The 19330-nt window shown below is 45.1% G+C and overlaps 1 long non-coding RNA gene across 1 annotated transcript; it reads left to right on the top strand.

The window, feature by feature from the left end:
• The first annotated feature begins 13992 nt into the window (after positions 1–13992).
• On the top strand, positions 13993–18674 carry LOC118163254. Its single transcript, XR_004748947.1, has 3 exons — positions 13993–15344; positions 16117–16253; positions 17162–18674. It is a non-coding gene; the product is annotated as an uncharacterized LOC118163254 (long non-coding RNA).
• Positions 18675–19330: the final 656 nt, after the last annotated feature.

Raw genomic sequence — 19330 nt, 5'->3', positions numbered from 1 at the left:
CATACCACAACGTCTGCTTTTAGATCATAAAATGGAGCTACTTACTGCAACTCTGCTGGAAATTTTACATGTGGGCCTGACTTTAGTTTGAGAGAATTTCTGTCAAGGTGGTTGGCCTGTCTGGTTAGTTGCCATAGCAAGAACTCAGCTGTAGTTTTTCCTCAACAGTGAGGAAAACTGATTAAGAAGTGTGTTATTTTTTATTTTTTATTTTTTAATTATTTTCTACAGAAAGCGAATTTGGAAAGGGCAAGGGTTATTCACAGATGTTATCATCTCATAAGAAAGGCACTACATACCTACATAATTTTTGAGGTTGAAGTTTGATGCAGTAGATGGTTATGTATGGTGTTCTTAGATAGCTTTGTTTTTATGGCCACCTGCCCTAATTTCCCTTTTATTTTTCCAGTTATTTGGCCATGACTACACTGCAGAAACATGCTCTGATAGATCTGTTCTTGTGATGGACAGTAGAAAAAGAAGCTGGTCAGGTGTGGAGCACTTGTGCGTTTCTGGGTCAGCACCAATAGTTGACCAGCTATGTGAGGGTTTCCACCAGCAGGCCAGACACCACTGCATCTTCAGTCTGCCATGTCCTACTGTTACCGTTCCACGGGGCCAAGGGGATGGTGAGAGACCTATTAAAAACGTGGTTTAGTTGACATGTGGAGCCCTAGAGCAAAGGAACCCTTGTTGACTCTTTTGGACTTAGTCGGCATTCTCTCAGCTGGATCTTGGTTAGCATGTTAGTCCCCACCTGTGGGTCTTGATGAGCCTGGTCGCTTCTTTTTGTTCCAGCCTAGCCTCTGCTGGCTGGCATAGCCCTTCTGAAAGAAACCAAACCAAATGGAAGTTAGAAAAGTAGGCACGTGCATGTGTGGTGGTTTTACCTGGCTGGGCAGCTGAGCTCCACCAAAACCTCTCTCTAATTCCCCCACCTCAAAGGGAGAGGGGGAGAAAATACAATGGAAAGGGCTCAAGCGTTGAGATGAGGACAGGGAGATCAGTCAACGATTATTGCGATGGGCAAAACAGACTCAGCAGAGGGAGATTAATGAAATTTATTTCCTATCACTAGCAGACTAGAGCAATGAGAAACTAAAAACAAACTACAAAGACCTTCCCCCCATCCACTCTCTTCTACGTCCTCCACTCAAGCAGCACAGGGGAAAAGGGAATGGGGGCTGTGGTCAGTCCCTAACACTTCGTCTCTGCCGCTCCTTCATGGTCCCTCTCTGCCCCTGCTCCCCGTGCCCCCAGGAGCAAACTGCTCCAGCACGGGTGCCCCACAGGCAGCAGCTCCCCCCAGACCCCTGCTCCTGCGTTGGCTCCTCTCCACGGGCTGCAGCTCCGGTCCGGGGCCTGCTCCTGCGGGGGCTCTCCATGGGCCGCAGCCTCCTCCAGGCCACATCCACCTGCTCCACCGGGGGCTCCTCCACGTGCTGCAACGTGGAGATCTGCTCCGTGTGGGACCCATGGGCTGCAGGGGGACAGCCTGCTCCACCAGGGGCCTCTCCACAGGCCACAGGGGAACTGCTGCTGCCTGCCTGGAGCCCCTCCTGCCCTCCTGCTGCACTCACCTTGGGGGCTGCTTCTCACTCCTCTCTCTCACAGACTGCTTTTGCACAGCAGTTTTTTTCCCCTTTCTTAAATTTGCTCTCACAAAGACTCATCCAGGGTCACTCCCTGGCTCGTCTCTGGCCAGCAGCAAGTCCATTTTGGAGCTGGCTGGAGCTGGCTCTGATCTGACATGGGGCAGCTGCTGGGCTCTGTTCACAGAGGCCACCCTGGCAGCTCCACTGCTACCAAAACCATGCCACATAAACCCAAAAGAGGATGTGATACTGGAATTCATAGGAGTGTTACAAAATACTGGGGAAAGTGAATAGTTGGTTACTAAGGAATACTTGGTTGAAAAGTTTAGGCTGTAGTTCTGTGAGCTACCCTAAAGTTTTGTTAGCCACCATAAAGGAGATATGCCTCTCTTCCTTGCCTGCTTGTTCTTGTCCTCTTCCTTGCTTTGGCACAGAAGAAGATGCAGCTGGTGATCTGGGTGCTGATCTGGCTAAAACTAAATACATCAAGCCTTGTGGCTATATGCAGGAAAGCAAACCAAGATACAGAGTCCATAAATGTTTTGATAAACCAGATGGATCCCTTGCCAGGCCATCTGATTTTATTTGGTTTTATCTTCACATTTCTTTTATAGCCAATTTCTCTTGCATGTCTAATGAAATGGTACTGCTACTATCTGCTTTGGTAATTGTCTTTCCCCGTGCATTGACTGGCACGTTGGCAGATGATGGATGGCCTCAGGCTGCTGTCTAAAAGACTCGACAGTGGCTATGCTTGCAGGACTGCAGCAGATGCTTTGATGTTGCTAACATGGGTGCTGGGTTAACATTAAACTGTAAGACATGCAAACAGAAGTGCCACTGACTTCATTGAGATGGCTGGCCTGTAGTCATCACTCAAATCTGAATGCCTCATGATATTACATTAGACATTTCCCTTATCCCACTTGTAACAACGTCTTTGCAATGCGGAAGCCTGTGTAGCACTTACAGTAGGGTGTTTTATGTGGATATTTGTTTTCTATAAGTATATAAAGAGATATCCATCTAGATGTATAATAAACACCCCATAAAGCAGCTTGACTCTGCATGGAGATTTGCAGCTGTGTTTACATAGCCTGACACTGCAATATCAATACATCATCCCTTCCTCAAGGAAGTCTTGTTTCTCTCATTTCTTCTTGCCTTTTAACGGCTCTGAGTTAGAATTTGTTTTGCTCCCATGTGACTGAAGTTTACCATCATCATGTTGCATCTGCTTCTTAGCAGATGTTATGGAAACATGACAGCATAATAAGGCGTTGTGCTAACTTATCTAACTGCACTTGCAAGAGGTATGCTTGAATTTCAGCACCACTGGTGAAAACATGACTTGAATTAATGAACATGTAGGTCGGCTTTAGACCTCGTTTTCCTCACGCCAGCAGGCTGCTAGTCTCACCACCTCCTTGGTGGGAGCCATGCTTACAGGAGATCACTAATATGCTCTGCCCTAAACCTCTCCAAAGATGCTAGCAAACTAGCAGGAATGCTGTTCTTTGTTCTCTGCCAGTATCCCTTGCTATCAAGGAATGGATTCTGCAGAATTCATCAGTGGAAAGCAGTGCCTTGTCTCTGTAGGTGGCTCAGCACTGATGGTATGGAGCTCTGCCCTTCCAAAGGAGTTCACACCTTCTGAGCTCATTAGCAAACCTTTGACTTGCTGGGGTTTCCTGAAATCACTCCAGGAGCTTGGTTAGGCAGATCTGCAGTCACTCAGCTCTGCTCTCTTGCGTGAGGTCTCCAAAGGGATTGATCTGTTTCTTTGTAGAAATCACACAGGGCCGATGGAGCATCTCACTGTGTGCTTCTCAAGGAATGCCTAAATAACACCATTAGACCACATATGCATGCACGCAGCTCAGACTCACACAGAACACATGCGTACTGCTCTAATACCAGAAGTTTCCTGGACGTAGTAGGAAACTCCGTATTTTACGTTCACCACTCATTAGGATGCTTTGCATTACAGCGGCAGTAGGTAGAAGCTCTCATCTCCTTGTGCTGGCCATCTTCTTCTACACACAGCAGCCAAGACCATACCTCTTTGAAGAGCTGGTATGGCATTTCCTCCACACAATCCTTCTGGAAGGTCCTCTCTCCTCCACGTTGCCACTGCCCATTTTCCTGGCTGCAGGGAGGCAGAAGAGACCATGGCACAGAGGGGAGGGCAGGAGCTCCCGGTGTTGGCTGCTGTGCCACAGCCCCACTCAACGCTTCAGGCAGTGTCCAGTGTCTCCAGCTTGATGCCAGTCATCTGGAGATCCCTGTCTTCTGTACATCTCCTTGGTGACTCCTGGGGAGGGCAGTGCAAGCCATGGAAGAGGCTGAAGCACTGCCAGGTTTAGGCAGCGGTAATTTCCAGCAGACCAGCGTGGAGCACGGGACTGAGAGCAGACTCTGTATACCTCTTCCCAACCCCACGAGCTGTAAAGCCCTGGGTCAGGGTCACACACAGGGCATCTTGAGCTGAAGGATAAGAAAGCAATTGATCTTGGTGTGCCGGATTTTCCTATCCCTTGTGTTGCTTGTGCAAACTTAATATGCGTGCCAAAGGCTTTGAGCGAGTCAGATAGAAGAGCCATGTTTATTTGTTGGCAACTCTCTGGTGCAGAATTATGTTGTATGATTCCTCTAGAAATTGCAAAATACCTAATACCTTACAGGTCTTAATTGACTTTTTTTTTTTTTTTTTTCAGACAGAGACCCTGTGGTGAGGGGAAGGAGGTGCTTCCCCCACAGGTGGATAAAACAGCCTCAGGGGATGTCCAGAAGGAGAGGGCTATCTGTTGAGATTTTTTTAAGTCCAAAGCAATGTTTTACAGATTGAAAGCATAAACTTGCCATTAGCCTAATATAAAGAGCTCTTCCATATGTTTGGTCTACTCCTCCAGCATATTTTAAGTTACACCCATCATGCTGCTAATGCTGGGAGACATTTGTGGAAAAAGCTTGGAGGAAAAGCAGTGCTTCCCTCATCACCCAGGCCCAGGATGTTTTTCACGCTCCTCAGAACTGCTGATTGATCTCTAAGAATTTAACTTCGGTTCCTCATCCTGTTCAGGAAATGCCTTGTCAAAAAGGATTGTCTGCAAAGTGGTTTACATCTCACAGTGTGGTCTACATGACTTCACTTTCAAATTGCTTCATTCCAAATGTTCAGGCTTGACTTCTGCATTACTAGAACTGATTAAACTTGGATTTTACAATAGTGTGTCCTGCAGATGAGGATTTCTGGGTCAACCCCAAAGCAGCACTATGGAAATCGAGCACTTTGGGAAGTAGCTGCCACTGCAGTCACTGTAGGTTGCCCTTGCTGGAAGCCTGGGATCATGTTCACGGTAGCAAAGTTCTTAACAGTGATATTTTGCAGTGTGGACGGGTTGCCTTGGTTGTTCAGGGTAATTCATTTATGGCTGTTCTCAAATCTCTGCATGACAGTGTCTCAGAGTATGCATGCTGCTCAGGGTTCGTGGCCTTTCTCGTCCTTGCTCAGGCATTATGGGATGACTGTCCCTGCTTTCCCACAAAGCATCCTTCTAAAGACAAGTGCAATGCAATTGCATGCAAAATGCATGCAAAATGCATGCAATTCATGAAAAACATTGTAGAAAATTTCCATGGAGAATTTCCAGCAAAATCTTCCTTCTGTGCTTGCTAGATAACTAGACAGACAATTTTCTAGTATAGGGCCAACTTTAGAGTTCTGTTTTGTGGGTTTTCTTGTTTGTTTGTTTGTTTATAGAGCAACATGGGCCCTGTAGTTGAGTACTTGCCCATGCTGCTTTCTGTAACCAAATCATGGTTTCCGTGCACATGGATTGGAAGGAGATTCTTCACTCCTTTGTGGTGTGCTCTTCCTTCCTGCCCTTCGCCACCCGCTCAGCAGACCTGTGCGACTCTTCCTTACCACTCCGGTGCATGGTGCAGTGACCCACCGGCCGATCGCCGTGAACTTGCTTGCACTGCTGGGACCTGACTTGCAAATGCCAGCTACCTTTACTTGAGGAATGGCAGCTCTCCAGACTTCCTACTGGACCTGGTCCAGCCATTTATTGTGGAACTTTTGCTCCTCCTCTTGGACTTTGCAGCAATTTTATCCCCCTGGGGGATTTGCCTGGTACCAGGTAGAGAAATCCAATAAAAAGTCCTGGGAATTTGCTCTGTGCTCAGCAACACATAGATGCTACTGAGCTCAATCCTGTTTCTTCTGTAGCAATATACAAGAGACTGTAAATCCAATAAAAGCTACTTTAACCTGTGGAAGTAAATAGCTTGGTGGGACTGTGTGGCAAGGAGAAAAACAAAACAAAACAAAAAAGCTACATATACTGGGAATTGAGCCAGGGTCCAGATTTGAGGATCAGTAAGAAACATAAGGCAGGTAGGGGAGTATTAATTTCACTCTGCGCTTCGTTTTGGGACAAGACTGAACTGCTTTCTTTCCTGTGCATTGCTAAGACTCTTCTCGTTTATGTGTTTGATGAAATGAACCAAGCAAGCTAAGATTCACTGTTGTTCGGGCTAATGTCCACTGCTACACCCTGTGCAAAACCTGTCCCCGTAACATGGGGCCATGCAGGATGCTCTTTGCCTACCCTTTGTGCTGGTGTATATGTCTTCAGAGGGGATAATCCCCAAGCCAGCAGTTTAGATGCATGTCGGTTAAAAAAGTGCCACACACCAGGTTAAAAAAACTTGTTTTCTTCGCACAGAAGGAAACATCCATCTTAATATATAGCTGCTCTGACAGAAGAAGCAGGAGTGTGTACAAGCTGCTCCTCAGGATGGAAACTGCTGCTGCTGATCTGTCGCCCTCACACAAGCCACTGCTTGCTCATATATATTTTAATGCAGAATGTGGGAAATCAATCAGAGGCTGAGGTAAAACGAAAACCTCTGAAGGCAGCAGGTCAGCTGGAAAAACACCCTTCTCCCACATTCCCCCGTGGCCATTTAAAGAAGTGACCTGCAACAGGGAAGGCAGATGGCCCAGCAATTTGACTACACACAACCTTTTGCCTCTGTAAACGTGCCTGATGTTGGAGGTGAGGATTCACCCAGTTTGCACCGCTTTGTGGGAATCGGGGTTTCAGCCCCTGTGGCCAAACGGCCTGGCAGGGCTGGGGTAGCTGCATCATCTCCTGCTTAGCAGAGACAGAAGATCAGCTGGAAGGTCAACGCCAGCAGCCATGCTCCCCATCCCAAGCCAGGGGCTTGCTGAGCACCCGTGCTTGAGGGCACATCCCTGGCTCCACCTCTGTCACACAGGCCTGGGTTGGGTCATCAGAAGGGTTTGGTGCCTATCGTGGCTGTTCTTGGTCACGTCTTGCGGTGACCTTGGATCATCTTAAGCGAACGGTGGCAATTGCCCCTTCCCTATTATCCCTGATAATGTTTTATTAGTAATTGCTGTAATTACTTATGTAATAAGTAATTATTACCTGTGATAGCCTGTGATAACAGAGTGCCGTGACTGGCAAAGTTCAGCATAAGGTTAGTTTCTACATCATGGAATCCTCTGGGTGGGGGGAAAAAGTTGTTCAGTAGTTTGTCACTGCTCTCTTTCATGATAATGTACTTCAAGTTAACTAAAGCTGCAGCTTAGGACAGGGTAGTTGCATTCAGAATATTGGACTAAATTCGCCTCTCTGAATTAGATCTAATGTCTCTTTTAAGGCAATTCCAGGCCACAGAGAACTTCAAGAAGTAGCTGGGACCCCCAGGGAGTACATGCTGGATTACCCAACCATGCTTTGAAGAAGCAGATTGTGTCCAGGAGCATGCCCGTGACTAACTGTGAGCTGAATAATTCCATCCAAGTAATATCCAAGTATCAGAAAATTTATCTCACCTGAATAGGGAAGGAGTTGGCTCCTTGGTTTGATGTTCTTAGAGAACCAATGCAATGTTTTCCTAAACTGAAAATTTCTATTTCAGAAATCCTAGGCAGAGAAAGAGGTAGGGCACCTGTACAAGAGGCAATTTATCACCAGGCAGGATAGAAGAACTGCCACCCCAAAAACAGGATTGTATGGGTTGGTATGGGTTTCCTGGCAGAAAACAGTGCTCCTCTTTTGACCCCAAACAATATGGGAATTGACAGAGTTGCTACTCAGGTATTTATCAGAGGTATTTCTGGACCAAGTCCGTGTATCCAGCTGTTGCAGTCTCTCCTGTGCTCAGGGAGCTTCAGATTCAGACCTCAGTTCTCACCCTTGCATTTTCTCTGCTGGACTGAATCTGGTTATTCACAACGGCTGAAATTTTGGGATTGTTAGAAGGAGGCTTTCTGAGGAGAGATGAATGAAGACACTGTGCAGGAAAGGATTGTGAAAAATTGCATCAATGCAGACACATTTTACTGCATGCCCCTGCAGTTCTTCTCTTCAGTGTACGTTAGTTTTCTTTATAGATATAAATTTAGGACTTCAGCTTGCAGTAATTTAGTATGTGTGATACATGTCCGTAACGCCACCTCAAAATGCCCTTTCATGGAGTCTGATGGTCACTCATGCTGTATGCAAACCCATATGCCTTTCAAAGCTCTGCTCACCAGACCTACCTACCTCCTGGGTTATTGTAACAGGGTGACTCCGTGGTGGTTACTGACAGGAGGTGGGTGACTGGCTGACTTGTGGGATGGAGGAGGGCCCAGCAGACTGACAGCTGCCGGAGTGAGACCTGTGAGCAAATAGTTTAGAGCTGTTTTGATTGATGCTTTATCTTCTGCCTGAGCTGACGTGGAGATCGTAGCCTGGTGTATCCTGCCAATAATATGCTATATCCTGTCCTGCCTGGACAGGAGGCAACTCAAAGCCTTTCGCTCAGGAAGTGGCCCTGTGGAGCCACAACGTAAACACCACAATACATATTATTTTTGAGCAGACACGACAGGCTGAAAAGATTATATATATATATATTTCTGAGAATCTGTTTTCTGGTGCTTTTAGTAATGGCATAACTTAGTGCAAACGAAGAAACTGCAAAAGAGTTGAATTCACCAACTATGTATCTGCTGACCTTTTTGTCTGTTTGCTTTTAATTCATTTGGGGGTTACTCAATGAAATGTGGCTTCATTTTCCTTTCTACCCACTCTCTAGTAAGCTTTACATTCAGGACCTAGGACAAAAAAGCAAATTTCAACATTTTCCTTTGTACTGTTGCTTGGGTTTGAGAAAAGAACCACAAGCATTACAGCTATTTTTGCTTTCATGTATATTTGTGTACACATTTGTTGTTTGTATAGTATTTGCATTTTCAAACAAGTTTGGCTCTCTGGTGTCTCTGTGTGTCCTATTCAGTCAAACCCAGTTGTTCTGGATTCTTTTTATGGGTGTACAAGTGTGCGTGGTCTGATACTTGAAGAAATGAGTCTTTCAGTTGGACACATCTGCTGATTTCATGTATCTTCACATGGCTGTGGTAGCTCTGTGTTGATGGGCTCAGTCAAAGCCACTGTAAGGGAGGCTTGAGCAATTTTAGAAAGGGCTGAGGGATCCTCCCAGTGAGAAGCAGACCTTTTATTTAAAGATTGGTCAGACCAGACACTCAGAAACTAATGAATCCCTCACACTGTATGTCTCAAAAGCCGTGGCTTTCCATTTGTGACACGTGGCTGCCCCTAACAACAGGCAGATTAAACCTGAGTTAATGATGTGAGAGCCAATTTAGCTTACAGATTTGTGCATTTTATTTAGGTAACTGTAGGAGATGCAGTATGCTCACTAAGAAATGTAAAGACAGGTTCGATTTACAGACATGCCTTACGTTCATGTAAAGGAAAACTTGGAGGAATGGTGTTTAGTTCCCTGGAAACAGGCACATACAAATTGGAAGCTGAAGATCAGAGTAGCTTATAAAGGATCTCCAAACTGAAAGCAAATGCCCTGAGGAACAAATATTCTACATGTTTCTTTATTTTTTTTCCTTTATTTTTTTCCCAGTGTAGCTTGTATTTAAGCCTCTCTTTGGATCCTAGCTTATTCACTCAACAGCTCCAGAAGTGGATTTTTAATTGATACTCTTTTATGAAAATGTCTGGCTTAAAATTACTCAGAGCAATTAAAAAAAAAAAAATCCCCTGGCATCCTTTGATGTATAAAGCACCAGCCTTTTAGGTAATGTTTCTCCCTTAGGGCAACAGAAGAGTGTAAGAGCCTTTAACTTTAACCAGATCCACTATGGGAAATCCCACGTGGCAGAGGCCTTTTGCTAGCACACAGTGGCTCCTCTTGCTCCAGGCTCCCTGACGGGGGAGGCCACCAGGCAAAGGAAACCTTTTCACACTGCCCCCAAAAACCATGGGATTTTTTCCCCCTGGTTGCCAAATTCCTGGTCAATGGTGCAGTTTGGATGGGGCAGAAAAGCACGTTTGTCCCCGACTGACGCAGGTTTAAGGTGTGCCACCATCACCGCTGGAAGGCCGGGATATCGGTATCGGGGATATCGTTTAACATCATGAACCATGAGGTGACTATTATGACGTGCTTCACCTGCCATAAAAAGCCGCTCGTCTCAGTTTATCGAGGTTTATTAGCTAATGGTGCTGTCATTGGCCACTGTGTGGTTTGCACAATGTTGGCATTGGTGGCCGCGAGGCCCCAGAGGCCTGTGCTGAGGATGGGGCCCTCAGGCACCAGTCAGGTGCATCCAGGCCTGGTTTTTGCTGAGGGTAACTTGTACAACTCTTACAACTTGTACACCAGCTGTACAAGAGTGCTATCTGAAAGTGTGGCTGTCCAGCGATTTCTTTAATGTGCCTTGTCTGAGTCTGGACTTGTTTTAGTATCTGCACCACGCCTCTGCTTGTATGCATGTATTTTGTGCGCCAGGGGTCCTGTAGGAAAGGGCAGTCATGGCATCATCACACCAGCTTTGGGGAGCAGATAAATGTGTTTATTGCCAGTGTGGGGCAGGGACAGGGACCGGTTGGATGGGTACTCCAGGGTTGGGATGGAGGGGGACCCAATGGAGTGCTTTACCCCAACAGTAAATCTGTGGTTACTTGGGGATATGGAAAGCTTACTGTCCTTAGTAGTGTCTCTTGATTTCCTGAGATGTAAGTGAGCCAGGACAAACTGTAACGATAAAATTATCAGAAACGGTTTTTTTGTCCTACCAACAAATCAGGAGGACACTCATTACTTGCTAAAGCAGACATGAGGGCATTAAGTCATGCCTTTTTTTGTGCAGTCTAGCCTAGGCAGAAGTGCTATGCATGTTCTCCCAGTCATCTTACCAAGGCTCTGAGATAACACTGTCTCCTCTGGAAAGAATAATAATAAATAGTTTTATTGTTGATGGGCACTTTCTCAGTCTCTTCAGCTAAATCTGACTTCTTAAGACACAGTAGTAATGTTGGGGATTATTTTTTTTTTTAAGTTTTCTCCTATCAATTATTTGAATCCAGAGCTTTGGTTCAGAGTACTATACAAGGAAATATGCACAGCAAATAGGGCCAAATAACCATGAAATGTTATCTTTTTATGCAGATTTTGTGGGTAAAGAAACTATGGGAATGAGCTGAGCCCCTGTCACTTGGATAAAGCCCAGGATTCATAAATACTCTGGCCTTGACACTCTTTAGCCTTGGGCAAGTCATTCAGCTTTTTTGGCTCTGCTTCCTCTAAAGATGTAGGGTAATAACACCTCACTTACCTCACAGGCCTTTCGGTGAGCTCATTATTAGTGTCCATAAAATGCCTTGCAGACAAAAAATGCCATTGACAGCATCTGAGGTTATGACAGTGAACCAGCATCATTTCATGGCAATGCTTACCTACAGTTTATTGAAGCTCCAAGGGTGGAGCCAGACGTTTTTTGCTGCTAGAGCACCTGCATTCTTTGTCTTTCTTTACTCTTACTCCAAAAGCAGCCTGATGCTTCCTGTAACATCTTCCTTAATTGCAAGCAAGGGCTTGAAATTCACCTATGATCAAAGGCTGCATTTTGACAATTCAAGTGCAATTAAATGTGAGTATCAAGTAGGGTGCTGCAGTTTAATATTAATTTTGTGCTCAAATGTGGGCATAAAACCAGAGCCACAGCACCTTCTTGCAGATCAAGTAGTTAGATGTCTAAATGCGCCCACTTGCAGACACAGAAGATTGTGCTCAAGTTGCTGGATGCTGGGACCAAGCCCAGCTGACACTGAATAGCCAACCACTCCTATAGAGTTTTTTTGATTGGACACAAACCTTTTAACTTGCAAAAAGGGAGCCAGGGGCAAGAATTCGGGAAAAAAAAAGTCTTTACTTGTGGACCAGATATAAGGAGGCTAGAAAACCGCTGGCTTAAATGTGGTTTTGAATCAAGAATATTTGCATTATTCTTGTTATTTACACTTAAAGGCTTCTCCCAGAGCAAATAGCTGTGGGAGCATGGAAAAGCAAGAACACATTTGCCTTTGAAATCTGTGCTCTGGAGGACTGGAAATGCAAATGTTTAATCCACTCTTTAAAAAATAAAAATAAAAAGAAGTGGAGAAACTCCATTTAAGTGACATATCCAGTGGGATCCAGAGAGGATGAATACCAGAAACCTCTTCAAACATTTGTTAAAGGTGGAAGTGAAAAGCAGTCATTCCTTAGTTTCCCCAAGTCCAGGAAAAAAAAAAAAAAAAAAAAAGAGCATTCTAAGCTTCTCTAATTCTTCTGTAAAGGATACTGAAGGAACCTTTACCATGCTCAACTGCAAAAGATCAGCAGCTCTATTGATGGAAACTCCATGAATCCAAGTTCAGTATTTCTATGGATTTTATATAGGATGTGCTTGGACATGGGAGCAGCAGATAAGGTTCCCTCAAGAAACACGTGGCCTGCTCCATGGCTATCCACTATTGTTCTTCCTTGTCTCCCATCAGAAAATAATAATCTGTATTTCTCTCTTGTGAAAATAATGAAAATCTTTCATCTGTTGCTGCCATCTCTTTTCCTGCTGGATCGATGGGTATTATGGACACAACTGATGTATTGTCTGAGGCTAAAACTCAATAACAAGCTCAAATTAGATTTAAGAAAATGAGTCAATAGGCAGAACAGGAAGGAAATAGGCCAATTTAAACCTAGAAAACCACACACCATAGTGTAGTGCAGGAGTTTAATTCTTTTCCTTTTACTGCAAAACTAGGGACATGAACTTTCAGGTGCAGTGTCTGTGAGGGGCAGCATCCCTACTCCGTCTCAAGTCAAAACGTACTAATTACAGAAAAATCAAATTGGGATGAGGTGATTGCTTTTGATGAGGTAAAGATCAGAGAAGGTGGGTGAAGGGAAAATTAAATCAGGACTGAGACATTCAGAGACTGAAATGCCAGCCCCATACAGAGACCACCTGGCTGTGGGAACACAGGGAAGGTGGAATGGGTTTAGTTCTGCACTGGGAATTTGCATCTGAAGTACCAAAAAAAAAGAGAACAGTGTGTCCTGGAAGGTTTTAAATACAAATTCCTGCTCAGCCCATTGCCCAAGTGGTGAGGCATGGCCTGTAAATATCAAAACATCATTTGTCTGAATGGGCTGGCTGAAGTGCTATCGCCTGAGCACTGTGAGCAATGTATTTGTCAACGTTATTGCAGGGGAAAGCAAGCCAAACTAACAACAACTGCCAAAAAGCAGAGTAAAAAAGGTATACTTTCCTGTGTTTCAAAGGCTGACTCAATGCAAGAGTCTGTCAGCATGTGAAGGGAAACGTGCCCAGAGAATCCCCCTGAACCTGCCTTCATTTCCTGCTCTTAGTGCTTTATTGCATTTCTATTTAGCCAAACTTAGGGGGCTGTGATAAGGATAGATCCATTCTTCCATAGAGCATGGAGAAAGATGGAGCTGGTAGGAAAACCTGTTAATTTTGATTTGGGGCACAGAGGATATTTCTTCTTCTTCTGGTCTCAGAAGCACCCATGGGAGCTGGGGGAAACCTTGCTGCGCTTTCACGCCTCGGTGGTACCATCCGCTCAGGGGGCAAAGAAAGCCTAGAAGCCAATAAACAAATTTTTGAATGTGCCAGGAAGTGGCTTTTAGTCTCTCTGGTTTGCATACTGCAAAACCAAGGCACAATTTTGACAGTTTGCTAGTGTTTGACACCCGTGTCAAAGGTCTGAGTTTCAGGCATGCTGCGGGAGCTCAGGAGGAACCAAGGGCAACTGCTCGTTCTCGTACCTTCGAATAGCAAGTCACTCCTTTGCTAAATTTGCTGGCGTGCAAATACTGGTGAAAGTCAGCACTGAAGTTGACAGCAGCATTTTGAATCTGTCTTCTCAGCAATAGATAATACCTCTCATTAGGCAGGGTAAAACCACAATGATAATTACTACACTAGGAATAAATCAGTGACGTGCAAACTGGCACATTTTTTGGCAAGCACAATTGCCCATGAAATTTGTATCATTTTTCTCTTTCTGCCCAGTCTGCCCACTTGACAGCGCTCCTCTTTCCCCAAGAAACTGATCCTTAATTTTGAGAGTCATTTATGGTACTAGCAAATGACTCAAAATACCATTATGGGCAGAGATGTCTCAAAGGGCCATTTTCACCCCCTGGTCTGTCAACAGGAAGCCTGGTTGCTCAGGTTGGTATTCTGTCTCACAATGTCTCCTGGTGGGGGTGAAGCAGTGTTTCCTTGATCAGTGATCATGTTGCAATTTGGAGCCTCAAAAACCTAGGGCCAGATGTATCCCAGGTATAAACGAGGAGCTGGAGCCACGGTTGCGGAAAGGAGCTGGAGGTATGGAATTTCACCTGACGTCTCTGGTAACCTTTTGGAGACAGTGGCCCAAGTTCAGGCACCCAAACAGCTATGTGCATATTGCATAAACGTGTATAGTGCTCTGAATTTTGGACAGCTGCAATACAGTGTGTACTGCTGCTGTAGCTTTGACAGTGTTAGCTCGATGAAATTACTAATTGCGCTTGAAGTGCTGGAAATAATACAGCCATATGTGTAACTGCTGTGTGTACTTCATAAATGAGATAGTGTCACCATAAACTGTGAAAATAATGCAGCTGTATAAAATTATAGTGACGAATATGCATTGGCCTGCGGTTCTACTACAGCAAGCCAATGCTAGTACTAAAGTGTTCTCTCAAAACTCCAGGCATTTAAACGTGCTTTATAGGAGGCAATTGCTTAATGTGCCCTTTGTTTACGTGCAGAATGCAACGCTGGTATTTCCTCCTCTCAGTGCTTGTAGATGTTCTTGGATTTTGGTGGAAATGGGAGCGTTAGCTACTGACATTTCTGTGACGGTGGTCGCCCTCCAAGTGAGGTGGCCTTGGCCTCAGCTGTGGAGAAAATCACCCACCCTCACCTGTGGATGTGGAGGATCCTAAGGGGGGGGAAGGTGGGAAGAGGGGCAAAGCAGAGCAGTGGGGAGGACATCTCTGCTGTGTTTCTTCCCTCTTCTACCTAAGGCCAGAGAAAGCTCTCGGTTTAGAAGGCCGTCACCATCACAGCACATCTGCATGAAACTCCTCGGGGACTCTGGGCAAAGGACAAGTCAGAACAACCAAAACAAGACTCGAGCCACTAAGAGTTGACAGCAGAAAGACAAGGGGCAGGCTTACAGTCAAAAGGCACCCAAATAAGGAGACAAAGGACTGACTCACAGAGGTGGGACAGGATGGGGAGACAAAGACCGTGATTGCTATCAGCTGCTGAAGGCAGCTATCAGCTACTGAAGGCGCATCTCAGGCTATCAGATGGGCACCCCGAGGGGAGAGGCTTTGAAAGAGGTGAGCGAGTGTCTTTTGTCCTCCTTGTGACCACAGGGAAACGTGGTAGACTGCTGAGACGTTCACACCTTGGTTACCTGGGGAAGACAGCGGTGATACAAGCAGATGAAACCAAAGGTGATTTAGAATAAAATCCTCTGCAGTTAGTTGCAACATTAAAGGTAAAGCTTTAGAAGGAATTAAATCTCTCGCCAATCTAACTCGGCTGCTAGATGTTTCCTGAAAAAGGCACGTTCAGGATAAGAGTAGTTAAGCCATCTGCAGATAAGTAGAGATTCCTACGCTTCCACATCCCGAGCAATCAGTGTGCGGGTGTGGGCACATCACTCGGGAGTGACTGTCACTGTTTATCTGCCTTGATAAGCATGCAGAAACCTCTGGGGTTAAACAGCAGGCAAGGCTCTTATCTCCAGGGCCATAAACTGAGATTCTCCTTTTGATATGACTTAAAAAAAAAAAAAAAAAAAAAAAAAAAAAGACTCCAAAACCCCACCCTACATACCCTGGAAGGGGGATTATCAATCAGTGTGCAAGAACCCTGTAGAAAATACCAGAGTGTGCATGGAGAGCTGGATGTGGTAGTACAGTTCTCTTACCTAACAGGCTCTAAGTGGCTGAAGGAGATGAGACATGCATTATGTGCACTCAGCAGATAAAGACCGTGCCTCTTGGATAGCCAGAATAACCCCACTCTTTAAATGCTGCTTTTTTTACTCTCATCTTTCATGCTGTGGCAACACCATTGTGGCATCCCCTATGCCTTAAAACGTAGTGTCAACAAGAACCAACCCGCTGGTGAGGCCGCGATGGCGCTTCAGCTGCAGACATGACTACACAGCATCAGCTCCAGAGAGAGAGGTTTGTCATACTGCCATCAGCACTTTCTTGTTATATGGGATGTCTGGACAGGTAGGAGAAATATTAGGCTCTGGCAAGCAGCAACTTGCAACTGCAGCTGTTTTCACAGCTCGAAAATAATCCAATGTGAGGCACAGATTGGCTACACTGAGAGCAGCAGGAGCAAGGGGCCAGAGGCGAGCTCTTTCCTCACCTCAGATTTACAGTTTGGTCCTCCTCGTTCATCTGAGCATTTCCCCCCAGCTGCCTGGCAGTCTCCTGGAGTCACTGTCACATGTCAGAGAAGTTTTCCTCATAAAATAAGAGGCAGAGCAAGCCAACTAGGGCTGGATCTGGCTGGAGCAGGGTGCTGTATTTATAACACAACAAGGATGTAGAAGGTGGTTACAAGAGTTCAGGCCAAGCAATATCCTTCATAGCAGCAGGGAAAAAATTACAGGGCATGAGCTGAAAAGAGGAGAAAAAACAAAAACACAAAACCATTCATAGGACTGAGAATGATGCTGCTTGATCTGACTTTGATAAAGCCAAAGTTAAACAAATCAAAACTACCTAGGGCAATGAATCTTGCATGGGGAGCAGCACAGTTTGCTTAATACAGCTGCAATGGGTAGGAAAAGTGAAATCCCAAGCAGGGGAATGTTTCAGTGGAGTTGGTCTGTCTCCCATGATTACATTTGGCCACATGCTTAAAGCATGCTGATCATAAGTTCAGAGCCTGTTGACCAAGTATTTTCAGCTGTGCTATAGTCTAACACCCTGAGCAGAAAATCTGTCTTTTGTCACTAGGAAGAACACAAAAATCAGTGTCAAAACACATTAAGAGAAAGCAACACTCTTGCACCTTTAAGGTACAGTTGAGCACAGACATACTTAGGCTTTGGAAAACTCTGTCTATAAATGTTCACGTTCTTCATGTTCATTTGCCACATTTGTGTTTTTGTTGCTGTTGTTTTTAGGCACCTGTGTCACGTAATTCAAAAGGGCCAGAACCTGCAGCTTTCAGCCAACTCATAGACCGGAGCCCTTCAGCAATGAATTTTTGAGCATGTGTTGACTACTATAGTTGTAACTTACTCAGTAATAGCCTTATTCCCTATGAGCTTTGGGCAGATGTGACCTAAGCGTAGAGATATGTTGCTGTCACTTCTCCCGCAGAGGACCTGTCACTATGAGGATCGCTGCCACCTTAGCTGGGTTCCTGAAGTGCCTGGGGAAGAACTTCCGAAACAGGTAGTGGCACCTCTGTAGTTTAAGCATAAGCCAATGGTTTGGAGTCAAAGGCTTCTCTTTGTTAAAATCCAGGAAAATGATGAAAGGAAACATTTGCTTGGAAGAGAATGAAATAAAAGGGCTTGGAGGTCTTCAAAGTGGATTGTGGAGAAACTTTGGGCCAGTTAAAAAAATAATAGAAAGAGAGACAGAGAAATGAGTAGATAATTAAGCAATGGAGGAGAAAGACATGCAAATAAGGTGCAAATAGCAGTGTAGGGCTTAAAGAGAGAGATGGAGAGCACAACCTGTGAAGAAAAACTGAAAGTGGACAAGGTGATACAGAATATGGGGAGAATACGTGAAGACACTGCAGGAAAGAGAGAATAAGAGGATGGGGGGGTGCTGCTTTGCAAAAGAAAAAAAAAAAAAGAGGAGAGAAATAAGAAAAAGAAAACATAAGAAGTGGTGAAAGCCACAAACAGAGGCTAGTGGAAAAACTGAATGTTTGGAAGGGAATTCAAGTGTTAGAGGGAGAGCATGAAGAAAGTCATGTAATATTAAGACTAGCAAAATGTTTCTTATTTATTCATGTTACTCCTGGATTATTTTTCCCTGGCAGCTGCTGCGGGTCCAATTGCCATGGCCTCCTCTCCCTCGGTGGAGCGCGGCCAAGCACTTCTCTTTGAGGATGATGAATGGGCAAAGCATTCTTGAGCACTTCAGCTGTACACAAGGCTCTCCAAAGCCCCCTTCTGTCTTGGGCAGCTTCCCCACAGCCTCCCTGGTGGAAACTTGGCAGCTCTGTTACAACCCACATGTAGGCTCCCAACCTGCAAGCTGGTCCATTACTAATGCTGAAATACATGTGTTGGGATAAAATATCTGAGAATCAGGCTAACCTTCCTTGCAAAAGAGATGTCATCTATTCCCTTTTCTGCGTCCTTCCTTGTCACTGGTGTGCAGGGTGTGTGCACGCTCCTCACAGACGTTTAGCAACTTATTGATGGGGTGGTCCAAATCCTGTTGCAGTCGATGGAAATTGTTCTGCTAGTTTTGATAGCCTTAAAATGTTTGCCCCCGTGAGGCTCACACCCAGCTGTACCCTTTGGACTTGTCAGAGAACTTGATTTGCTGAGCAATTTAATCAGTGGGAAAGTTGGGAAGTTTAGAAAGGCGAGATAAGGCCCTTTAACCTTTTCTTTCCTCCCCTGAGCATGGGGAAGCCTTTTCCAAGCCTAGAACAACAGTTAAAAGAAAAGCTTTTCTCAGAGGTAATTTTTATCAGTCCAGACAGTGACACAATAATTTTTTTCAAAAGCTTCCTAGTGATTTCAGGGTGTAAGTCCCAACTGCCTTCAGAAATGATGCTTGGGCTCTTTTATTGCCCTTCAGCCATGTCTTCCTGCTCTTCAGCCAGATCTCTAAGGAGAAAGAAGCAAAGAAGGGGTTTTAAACGACTCTCTTTAAATCAGAGGCATGTTTAAGAGCTGACATCTCACAGGATTGACATTAGACACATGGATCAGGCAAGTCTCACAGCCCAGAGGTCTGAATTAGGAACCTCAGTACATATTTTCCGGCAGCAAACTTAAATGTGATATAAGTGGCACTGTGCTAGAAAACATGTGCAAACTTGACAGGAGTATAGGAGCCCTAGGAAAGCAACTATTAATGAGATGGATCTATCAGCTTAGTAAGAAGCTTATTCCCTCTTGGACCATACTCAGGTTGTTTGGAAAAACACAGGTTAACTAAGCGAGTCTAGGAAAAGGCAGTAATTTAGAGAGCACTTGCACCACTGCTGCTGTAGATCGCGTATGGCTCTGCCCTGACTGTGGGTGTCCCAGAGGCAGGACCCCTACCAGCAAGGGTGCCTGCACTGCTACAGCCACAACAGCTTTCTAGATGCTTTT

This window comes from Oxyura jamaicensis, chromosome 2 (assembly GCF_011077185.1).
Source record: "Oxyura jamaicensis isolate SHBP4307 breed ruddy duck chromosome 2, BPBGC_Ojam_1.0, whole genome shotgun sequence".
NCBI lineage: Eukaryota > Metazoa > Chordata > Aves > Anseriformes > Anatidae > Oxyura > Oxyura jamaicensis.
Note: the sequence above shows the minus strand (reverse complement) of the source record. Positions and strands in the feature narration are given on the sequence as shown.